We start from the raw sequence: 10752 nt of genomic DNA on the forward strand, positions 1-10752 counted from the left end.
GCTAATGTCCAGATTAATTTTACTACGTTAGAAAATAAGGTAATTTTAAATCTCAGGGTGATTTAGTTGGAAAATAAAGAACTTGTACAAAATGAACTAAGCTGGGGCACAAGAGTTGAAACTTGATAACTGAACTGGTTTTTATTTACTATGTCTGAAAATGTAGTTGGGTGTTTAAATCTCAGGGGGATTTGGACTGATAGTAATGAATTTACATGAGTGAACTTGGACAGAGGACAAGAGCTAGAGTTTTATAATTGTTTACATTATATTTACTATGTCTGAAATACAGAGGGTAAAAATTTCAGGGAAATTGATGGGTTATTTACAAAGACTTGAGGGTGGAAGAGGGTGGGGGACGAGAGCTGGAGCTCAGTAACTGACTTGATCTTATTTACTAACTTTGAAGTATGTCTGCTTTTAATTTTAGGGAAATTGATGGGTTATTTACAAAGATACGAAGGAGAACTAAAGCGGGGACGAGAGCTGGAGTTCAGTAACTGACTTGTTTTTATTTACGGTGTCTGAAATACAGAGGGTAAAAATTTCAGGGAAATTGGACTGTTATTAACGAAGATACGAGAGAGAACTAAAGAGGGGACGAGAGCTGGAGCTTAGTAACTGTCTTGATCTTATTTACGGTGTCTGAAATACAGAGGGTAAAAATTTCAGGGAAATTGGACTGTTACTAACGATATTGTATAAAACGAAATAAGGTGGGGGACAAGCGCTGGAGCTCGATAACTGTTTTGATCTTATTTATGGAGCCTGAAATACAGAGGGTAAAAATTTCAGGGAAATTGGACTGTTACTAACGAAGATACGAGAGAGAGCTAAGGCGGAGGACAAGCGCTGGAGCTCGATAACTGTTTTGATCTTATTTATGGAGCCTGAAATACAGAGGGTAAAAATTTCAGGGAAATTGGACTGTTACTAACGAAGATACGAGAGAGAGCTAAGGCGGAGGACAAGCGCTGGAGCTTGGTAACTAAATTACTGTATTGAACTACGTTTGAAATATGATTATTTTTAAATTTTAGAGGGATTGGAATGATAGTATTTATTATACGACAGGGGACTAAGGTGGGGGAACGTGAGCTAGAACTTGCTTACTAACACGATTTATTTGTGTAAAAACTGACTTGCTTAATGAAAAGGAGCAAACATACGATGTTGGAAAATAGTTGAACTGAACTGAATGAAAGGAGAGAGAGAGAGAGGAGGGACGGTCGAGATATTATGGAGAAGATAAGATATGATAAGAGCCGACTGGATGGCTGGGCGTAAGGTAAATAAAGGTGACGCGAGAGATTGCGAGGTAAGGGGGGAGGGAGGGGGGTGTGAGGTACGAGACTTGAAAACCCTGACTTACACAGGTGATTTTCTAAATTTATATGAATAACTAAGGCTTACATAGACGATTTTTCTAAGTTGAAAACATGTAAAACATGTCCGTAGAGTTCTCCTGGAATCCCTAAAGTGCTACACACGATATTTGAATTTCTCCCATAAGGCCTTAACAAACTTCTATGTCTCGGAAATTATTTTTCTCATAAGAACTTTAACAAACTCGTATGACATTATTTTTCCTCATAAGAATTCCTTAATCCCAAATCTGTGACTGCCCAAATTCGCCTGAAAACCCTGACATGCTACACACGAATTTCTAAATTCACCTGAAAACCCTGACATGCTACAGACGAATTTCTAAATTCACCTGAAAACCCCGACACGCTTCAGGGGATATTGGACCTCAAACAAAAAATCCCCTGTGAGCTGTACATCTGACAGGGGATTTTTCTCCCAGAAAAAAAAAATCCCCTGTGAGATGTACTCCCTACTACTGCCGTGGTGGTGGAGGGCAGGCAGGGAGGCCGTGGGGGTGGGCAGGCAGGGAGGCCGTGGCGGTGGGCAGGCAGGGAGGACGTGGTGGTGGAGGGCAGGCAGGGAGGCCGTGGTGGAGGGCAGGCAGGGAGGCCGTGGTGGTGGAGGGCAGGCAGGGAGGCCATGGTGGAGGGCAGGCAGGGAGGCCATGGTGGTGGAGGGCTGGCAGGGAGGCCGTGGTGGTGGAGGGCAGGCAGGGAGGCCGTGGTGGTGGGCAGGCAGGGAGGCCGTGGTGGTGGAGGGCAGGCAGGGAGGCCGTGGTGGTGGAGGGCAGGCAGGGAGGCCGTGGTGGTGGAGGGCAGGCAGGGAGGCCGTGGTGGAGGGCAGGCAGGGAGGCCGTGGTGGAGGGCAGGCAGGGAAGCTGTGGTGGTGGAGGGCACGCTAGGAAGGTTGTGGTGGTGGAGGGCACGCTAGGAAGGTTGTGGTGGTGGAGGGCAGACAGGGATGCCGTGGTGGAGGGCAGGCAGGGAGGCCGTGGTGGTGGATGGCAGGCAGGAAGGCCGTGGTGGTGGAGGGCAGGCAGGGAGGCCGTATTGGTGTAGGGCAGGCTAGGAAGGTTGTGGTGGTGGAGGGCAGGCAGGGAGGCCGTGGTGGAGGGCAGGCAGGGAGGCCGTGGTGGTGGAGGGCAGGCAGGGATTCCGTGGTGGTGGAGGGCAGGCTAGGAAGGTTGTGGTGGTGTAGGGCCGACAGGGAGGCCTTGGTGGTGGAGGGCAGGCAGGGAGCCCGTGGAGGAGGGCAGGCAGGGAGGCCGTGGTGGAGGGCAGGCTAGGAAGGTTGTGGTGGTGGAGGGCAGAAAAGGAGGCCGTGGTGGAGGGCAGGCAGGGAGGCCGTGGTGGTGGAGGGCAGGCAGGCAGGCCGTGGTGGTGGAGGGCAGGCAGGGAGGCCGTAGTGGAGGCAGGCAGGGAGGCCGTGGTGGAGGGCAGGCAGGGAGGCCGTGGTAGTGGAGGGCATGCTAGGAAGGTTGTGGTGGTGGAGGGCAGGCAGGCAGATCGTGGTGGTGGAGGGCAGGCAGGCAGGCCGTGGTGGTGGAGGGCAGGCAGGGAGGCCGTGGTGGTGGAGGGCAGGCAGGGAGGCCGTGGTGGTGGGCAGGCAGGGAGGCCGTGGTGGTGGGGGGCAGGCAGGGAGGCCGTGGTGGAGGGCAGGCAGGGAGGCTGTGGTAGAGGGCAGGCAGGGAGGCCGTGGTGGTGGATGGCAGGCAGGGAGGCCGTGGTGGTGGAGGGCATGCTAGGAAGGTTGTGGTGGTGGAGGGCAGGCAGGGAGGCCTTGGTGGTGGAGGGCACGCTAGGAAGGTTGTGGTGGTGGAGGGCAGACAGGGAGGCCGTGGTGGAGGGCAGGCAGGGAGGCCGTGGTGGTGGAGGGCAGGCAGGCAGGCCGTGGTGGTGGAGGGCAGGCACGGAGGCCGTGGTGGTGGAGGGCAGGCTAGGAAGGTTGTGGTGGTGGAGGGCAGGCTAGGAAGGTTGTGGTGGAGGAGGGCAGGCAGAGAGGCCGTGGTGGAGGGCAGGCAGGGAGGCCGTGGTGGCAGAGGGCAGGCAGGGAGGCCGTGGTGGTGGAGGGCAGACAGGGAGGCCGTAGCGGTGGGCAGGCAGGAAGGCCGTGGTGGTGGAGGACAGGCAGGGAGGCCGTAGGGGTAGAGGGCAGGCAGGGAGGCCATGGTGGAGGGCAGGCAGGGAGGCCGTGGTGGTGGCCGTGGTGGTGGAGGGCTGGCCAGGAAGGTTGTGGTGGTGGAGGGCAGGCAGGGAGGCCGTAGGGGTAGAGGGCAGGCAGGGAGGCCATGGTGGAGGGCAGGCAGGGAGGCCGTGGTGGTGGCCGTGGTGGTGGAGGGCTGGTCAGGAAGGTTGTGGTGGTGGAGGGCAGGCAGGGAGGCCGTGTTGAAGGGCAAACAGGGAGGCCGTGGGGGTGGGCAGGCAGGGAGGCCGTGGCGGTGGGCAGGCAGGGAGGCCGTGGCGGTGGGCAGGCAGGGAGGCCGTGGTGGTGGAGGGCAGGCAGGGAGGCCGTGGTGGAGGGCAGGCAGGGAGGCCGTGGTGGTGGAGGGCAGGCAGGGAAGCCGTGGCGGTGGGCAGGCAGGGAGGCCGTGGTGGTGGAGGGCAGGCAGGGAGGCCGTGGTGGTGGAGGGCAGGCTAGGAAGGTTGTGGTGGTGGAGGGCAGACAGGGAGGCCGTGGTGAAGGGCAGGCAGGGAGGCCGTGGTGGTGGAGGGCAGGTAGGGAGGCCGTGGTGGTGGAGGGTAGGCAGGGAGGCCGAGGTGGTGGGCAGGCAGGGAGGCGGTGGTGGTGGAGGGCAGGCAGGCAGGTCGTGGTGGTGGAGGGCAGGCTAGGAAGGTTGTGGTGGTGTAGGGCAGACAGGGAGGCCTTGGTGGTGGAGGGCAGGCAGGGAGGCCGTGGTGGTGAAGGGCAGGCAGGGAGGCCGTGGTGGAGGGCAGGCAGGGAGGCCGTGGTGGAGGGCAGGCAGGGAGGCCGTGGTGGAGGGCAGACAGGGAGGCCGTGGGGGTGGGCAGGCAGGGAGGCCGTAGCGGTGGGCAGGCAGGGAGGCCGTGGTGGTGGAGGGCAGGCAGGGAGGCCGTGGTGGTGGGCAGGCAGGGAGGCCGTGGTGGTGGAGGGCACGCTAGGAAGGTTGTGTTGGTGGAGGGCAGGCAGGGAGGCCGTGGTGGTGGAGGGCAGGCAGGCAGGCCGTGGTGGTGGAGGGCAGGCAGGGAGGCCGTAGTGGAGGCAGGCAGGGAGGCCGTGGTGGAGGGCAGGCAGGGAGGCCGTGGTAGTGGAGGGCATGCTAGGAAGGTTGTGGTGGTGGAGGGCAGGCAGGCAGATCGTGGTGGTGGAGGGCAGGCAGGCAGGCCGTGGTGGTGGAGGGCAGGCAGGGAGGCCGTGGTGGTGGAGGGCAGGCAGGGAGGCCGTGGTGGTGGGCAGGCAGGGAGGCCGTGGTGGTGGGGGGCAGGCAGGGAGGCCGTGGTGGAGGGCAGGCAGGGAGGCTGTGGTAGAGGGCAGGCAGGGAGGCCGTGGTGGTGGATGGCAGGCAGGGAGGCCGTGGTGGTGGAGGGCAGGCTAGGAAGGTTGTGGTGGTGGAGGGCAGGCAGAGAGGCCGTGGTGGAGGGCAGGCAGGGAGGCCGTGGTGGTGGAGGGCAGGCAGGGAGGCCTTGGTGGTGGAGGGCACGCTAGGAAGGTTGTGGTGGTGGAGGGCAGACAGGGAGGCCGTGGTGGAGGGCAGGCAGGGAGGCCGTGGTGGTGGAGGGCAGGCAGGCAGGCCGTGGTGGTGGAGGGCAGGCAGGGAGGCCGTGGTGGTGGAGGGCAGGCTAGGAAGGTTGTGGTGGTGGAGGGCAGGCTAGGAAGGTTGTGGTGGAGGAGGGCAGGCAGAGAGGCCGTGGTGGAGGGCAGGCAGGGAGGCCGTGGTGGCAGAGGGCAGGCAGGGAGGCCGTGGTGGTGGAGGGCAGGCTAGGAAGGTTGTGGTGGTGGAGGGCAGGCAGGGAGGCCGTGGTGGAGGGCAAGCAGGGAGGCCGTGGGGGTGTGCAGGCAGGAAGGCCGTGGCGGTGGGCTGGCAGGGAGGCCGTGGTAGTGGAGGTCAGGCACGGAGCCCGTGGTGGTGGGCAGGCAGGGAGGCCGTGGTGGAGGGCAGGCAGGGAGGCCGTGCTGGAGAGCAGGCAGGGAGGCCGTGGTCGAGGGCAGGCAGGGAGGCCGTGGTGGAGGGCAGGCAGGGAGGCCGTGGTCGAGGGCAGGCAGGGAGGCCGTGGTGGAGGGCAGGCAGGGAGGCCGTGGTGGTGGAGGGCATGCTACGAAGGTTGTGGTGGTGGAGGGTAGGCAGCGAGGCCGTGGTGGAGGGCAGGCAGGGAGGCCGTGGTGGTGGAGGGCAGGCAGGGAGGCTGTGGTGGTGGAGGGCAGGCAGGGAAGCCGTGGTGGTGGAGGGCAGGCTAGGAAGGTTGTGGTGGTGGAGGGCAGGCAGCGAGGCCGTGGTGGAGGGCAGGCAGGGAGGCTGTGGTGGTGGAGGGCAGGCAGGGAGGCCGTGGTGGTGGAGGGCAGGCTAGGAAGGTTGTGGTGGTGGAGGGCAGGTAGGGAGGCCGTGGTGGAGGGCAGGCAGGGAGGCCGTGGTGGTGGAGGGCAGGTAGGGAGGCCGTGGTGGAGGGCAGGCAGGGAGGCCGTGGTGGTGGATGGGTTGCAGGGAGGCCGTGGTGGTGGAGGGCAGGCAGGGAGGCTGTGATGGTGGAGTGCAGGCTAGGAAGGTTGTGGTGGTGGAGGGCAGACATGGAGGCATTGGTGGTGGATGGCAGGCAGGGAGGCCGTGAAGGAGGGCAGGCAGGGAGGCCGTGGTGGATGGCAGGCTAGGAAGGTTGTGGTGGTGGAGGGCAGACAGGGAGGCCGTAGCGGTGGGCAGGCTGGAAGGCCGTGGTAGTGGAGGACAGGCAGGGAGGCCGTGGTGGAGGGCAGGCAGGGAGGCCGTGGTAGTGGAGGGCATGCTAGGAAGGTTGTGGTGGTGGAGGGCAGGCAGGCAGATCGTGGTGGTGGAGGGCAGGCAGGCAGGCCGTGGTGGTGGAGGGCAGGCAGGGAGGCCGTGGTGGTGGAGGGCAGGCAGGGAGGCCGTGGTGGTGGGCAGGCAGGGAGGCCGTGGTGGTGGGGGGCAGGCAGGGAGGCCGTGGTGGAGGGCAGGCAGGGAGGCTGTGGTAGAGGGCAGGCAGGGAGGCCGTGGTGGTGGATGGCAGGCAGGGAGGCCGTGGTGGTGGAGGGCAGGCTAGGAAGGTTGTGGTGGTGGAGGGCAGGCAGAGAGGCCGTGGTGGAGGGCAGGCAGGGAGGCCGTGGTGGTGGAGGGCAGGCAGGGAGGCCTTGGTGGTGGAGGGCACGCTAGGAAGGTTGTGGTGGTGGAGGGCAGACAGGGAGGCCGTGGTGGAGGGCAGGCAGGGAGGCCGTGGTGGTGGAGGGCAGGCAGGCAGGCCGTGGTGGTGGAGGGCAGGCAGGGAGGCCGTGGTGGTGGAGGGCAGGCTAGGAAGGTTGTGGTGGTGGAGGGCAGGCTAGGAAGGTTGTGGTGGAGGAGGGCAGGCAGAGAGGCCTTGGTGGAGGGCAGGCAGGGAGGCCGTGGTGGCAGAGGGCAGGCAGGGAGGCCGTGGTGGTGGAGGGCAGGCTAGGAAGGTTGTGGTGGTGGAGGGCAGGCAGGGAGGCCGTGGTGGAGGGCAGGCAGGGAGGCCGTGGGGGTGTGCAGGCAGGAAGGCCGTGGCGGTGGGCTGGCAGGGAGGCCGTGGTATTGGAGGTCAGGCACGGAGCCCGTGGTGGTGGGCAGGCAGGGAGGCCGTGGTGGAGGGCAGGCAGGGAGGCCGTGCTGGAGAGCAGGCAGGGAGGCCGTGGTCGAGGGCAGGCAGGGAGGCCGTGGTGGAGGGCAGGCAGGGAGGCCGTGGTCGAGGGCAGGCAGGGAGGCCGTGGTGGAGGGCAGGCAGGGAGGCCGTGGTGGTGGAGGGCATGCTAGGAAGGTTGTGGTGGTGGAGGGTAGGCAGCGAGGCCGTGGTGGAGGGCAGGCAGGGAGGCCGTGGTGGTGGAGGGCAGGCAGGGAGGCTGTGGTGGTGGAGGGCAGGCAGGGAAGCCGTGGTGGTGGAGGGCAGGCTAGGAAGGTTGTGGTGGTGGAGGGCAGGCAGCGAGGCCGTGGTGGAGGGCAGGCAGCGAGGCTGTGGTGGTGGAGGGCAGGCAGGGAGGCCGTGGTGGTGGAGGGCAGGCTAGGAAGGTTGTGGTGGTGGAGGGCAGGCAGCGAGGCCGTGGTGGAGGGCAGGCAGGGAGGCCGTGGTGGTGGAGGGCAGGCAGGGAGGCCGTGGTGGAGGGCAGGCAGGGAGGCCGTGGTGGAGGGCAGGCAGGGAGGCCGTGGTGGTGGATGGGTTGCAGGGAGGCCGTGGTGGTGGAGGGCAGGCAGGGAGGCTGTGATGGTGGAGGGCAGGCTAGGAAGGTTGTGGTGGTGGAGGGCAGACAGGGAGGCATTGGTGGTGGATGGCAGGCAGGGAGGCCGTGAATGAGGGCAGGCAGGGAGGCCGTGGTGGATGGCAGGCTAGGAAGGTTGTGGTGGTGGAGGGCAGACAGGGAGGCCGTAGCGGTGGGCAGGCTGGAAGGCCGTGGTAGTGGAGGACAGGCAGGGAGGCCGTGGGGGTAGAGGGCAGGCAGGGGGGCCATGGTGGAGGGCAGGCAGGGAGGCCGTGTTGAAGGGCAGGCAGGGAGGCCGTGTTGAAGGGCAGGCAGGGAGGCCATGGGGGTGGGCAGGCAGGGAGGCCGTGGCGGTGGGCAGGCAGGGAGGCCGTGGCGGTGGGCAGGCAGGGAGGCCGTGGTGGTGGAGGGCAGGCAGGGAGTCCGTGGTGGAGGGCAGGCAGGGAGGCCGTGGTGGTGGAGGGCAGGCAGGGAGGCCGTGGCGGTGGGCAGGCAGGGAGGCCGTGGTGGTGGAGGGCAGGCAGGGAGGCCGTGGTGGAGGGCAGGCAGGGAGGCCGTGGTGGTGGAGGGCAGGCAGGGAGGCCGTGGTGGTGGAGGGCCGGCTAGGAAGGTTGTGGTGGTGGAGGGCAGGCAGAGAGGCCGTGGTGGAGGGCAGGCAGGGAGGCCGTGGTGGTGGAGGGCAGGCAGGGAGGCCGTGGTGGTGGAGGGTAGGCAGGGAGGCCGAGGTGGTGGGCAGGCAGGGAGGCCGTGGTGGAGGAGGGCAGGCAGGGAGGCCGTGGTGGAGGGCAGGCAGGAAGGCCGTGGTGGGGGGCTGGCTAGGAAGGTTGTGGTGGTGGAGGGCAGACAGGGAGGCCGTGGTGGTGGAGGGCAGGCCAGGAAGGCCGTGGTGGTGGAGGGCAGGTCAGGAAGGCCTTGGTGGTGGAGGGCAGGCCAGGAAGGCCGTGGTGGTGGACGGGCAGGCCAGGAAAGCCGTGGTGGTGAGATCAGGCCAGGAAGGTCGTGGTGGTGGAGGGCAGGCAGGAAGGCCGTGGTGGAGGAGGGCTGGCAGGGAGGCCGTGGTGGTAGAGGGCAGGCAGGGAGGCCGTGGTGGAGGGCAGGAAGGGAGGCCGTGGTGGTGGAGGGCAGGCAGGGAGGCCGTGGTGGAGGGCAGGCAGGGAGGCCGTGGTGGTGGAGGGCAGGCTAGGAAGGTTGTGGTGGTGGAGGGCAGAAAAGGAGGTTGTGGTGGTGGAGGGCAGGCAGGGAGGCCGTGGTGGTGGAGGGCAGGCAGGGAGGCCGTGGTGGAGGGCAGGCAGGGAGGCCGTGGTGGTGGAGAGCAGGCAGGGAGGCCGTGGTGGAGGGCACGAAGGGAGGCCGTGGTGGTGGAGGGCAGGCAGGGAGGCCGTGGGGGTGGGCAGGCAGGGAGGCCGTGGCGGTGGGCAGGCAGGGAGGACGTGGTGGTGGAGGGCAGGCAGGGAGGCCGTGGTGGAGGGCAGGCAGGGAGGCCGTGGTGGTGGAGGGCAGGCAGGGAGGCCATGGTGGAGGGCAGGCAGGGAGGCCGTGGTGGTGGAGGGCTGGCAGGGAGGCCGTGGTGGTGGAGGGCAGGCAGGGAGGCCGTGGTGGTGGGCAGGCAGGGAGGCCGTGGTGGTGGAGGGCAGGCCGGGAGGCCGTGGTGGTGGAGGGCAGGCAGGGAGGCCGTGGTGGTGGAGGGCAGGCAGGGAGGCCGTGGTGGAGGGCAGGCAGGGAGGCCGTGGTGGAGGGCAGGCAGGGAAGCTGTGGTGGTGGAGGGCACGCTAGGAAGGTTGTGGTGGTGGAGGGCACGCTAGGAAGGTTGTGGTGGTGGAGGGCAGACAGGGATGCCGTGGTGGAGGGCAGGCAGGGAGGCCGTGGTGGTGGATGGCAGGCAGGAAGGCCGTGGTGGTGGAGGGCAGGCAGGGAGGCCGTATTGGTGTAGGGCAGGCTAGGAAGGTTGTGGTGGTGGAGGGCAGGCAGGGAGGCCGTGGTGGAGGGCAGGCAGGGAGGCCGTGGTGGTGGAGGGCAGGCAGGGATTCCGTGGTGGTGGAGGGCAGGCTAGGAAGGTTGTGGTGGTGTAGGGCCGACAGGGAGGCCTTGGTGGTGGAGGGCAGGCAGGGAGCCCGTGGAGGAGGGCAGGCAGGGAGGCCGTGGTGGAGGGCAGGCTAGGAAGGTTGTGGTGGTGGAGGGCAGAAAAGGAGGCCGTGGTGGAGGGCAGGCAGGGAGGCCGTGGTGGTGGAGGGCAGGCAGGCAGGCCGTGGTGGTGGAGGGCAGGCAGGGAGGCCGTAGTGGAGGCAGGCAGGGAGGCCGTGGTGGAGGGCAGGCAGGGAGGCCGTGGTAGTGGAGGGCATGCTAGGAAGGTTGTGGTGGTGGAGGGCAGGCAGGCAGATCGTGGTGGTGGAGGGCAGGCAGGCAGGCCGTGGTGGTGGAGGGCAGGCAGGGAGGCCGTGGTGGTGGAGGGCAGGCAGGGAGGCCGTGGTGGTGGGCAGGCAGGGAGGCCGTGGTGGTGGGGGGCAGGCAGGGAGGCCGTGGTGGAGGGCAGGCAGGGAGGCTGTGGTAGAGGGCAGGCAGGGAGGCCGTGGTGGTGGATGGCAGGCAGGGAGGCCGTGGTGGTGGAGGGCAGGCTAGGAAGGTTGTGGTGGTGGAGGGCAGGCAGGGAGGCCTTGGTGGTGGAGGGCACGCTAGGAAGGTTGTGGTGGTGGAGGGCAGACAGGGAGGCCGTGGTGGAGGGCAGGCAGGGAGGCCGTGGTGGTGGAGGGCAGGCAGGCAGGCCGTGGTGGTGGAGGGCAGGCAGGGAGGCCGTGGTGGTGGAGGGCAGGCTAGGAAGGTTGTGGTGGTGGAGGGCAGGCTAGGAAGGTTGTGGTGGAGGAGGGCAGGCAGAGAGGCCGTGGTGGAGGGCAGGCAGGGAGGCCGTGGTGGCAGAGGGCAGGCAGGGAGGCCGTGGTGGTGGAGGGCAGACAGGGAGGCCGTAGCGGTGGGCAGGCAGGAAGGCCGTGGTGGTGGAGG

This window comes from Procambarus clarkii, chromosome 7 (genome assembly GCF_040958095.1).
Source record: "Procambarus clarkii isolate CNS0578487 chromosome 7, FALCON_Pclarkii_2.0, whole genome shotgun sequence".
In the NCBI taxonomy this organism is placed as follows: domain Eukaryota; kingdom Metazoa; phylum Arthropoda; class Malacostraca; order Decapoda; family Cambaridae; genus Procambarus; species Procambarus clarkii.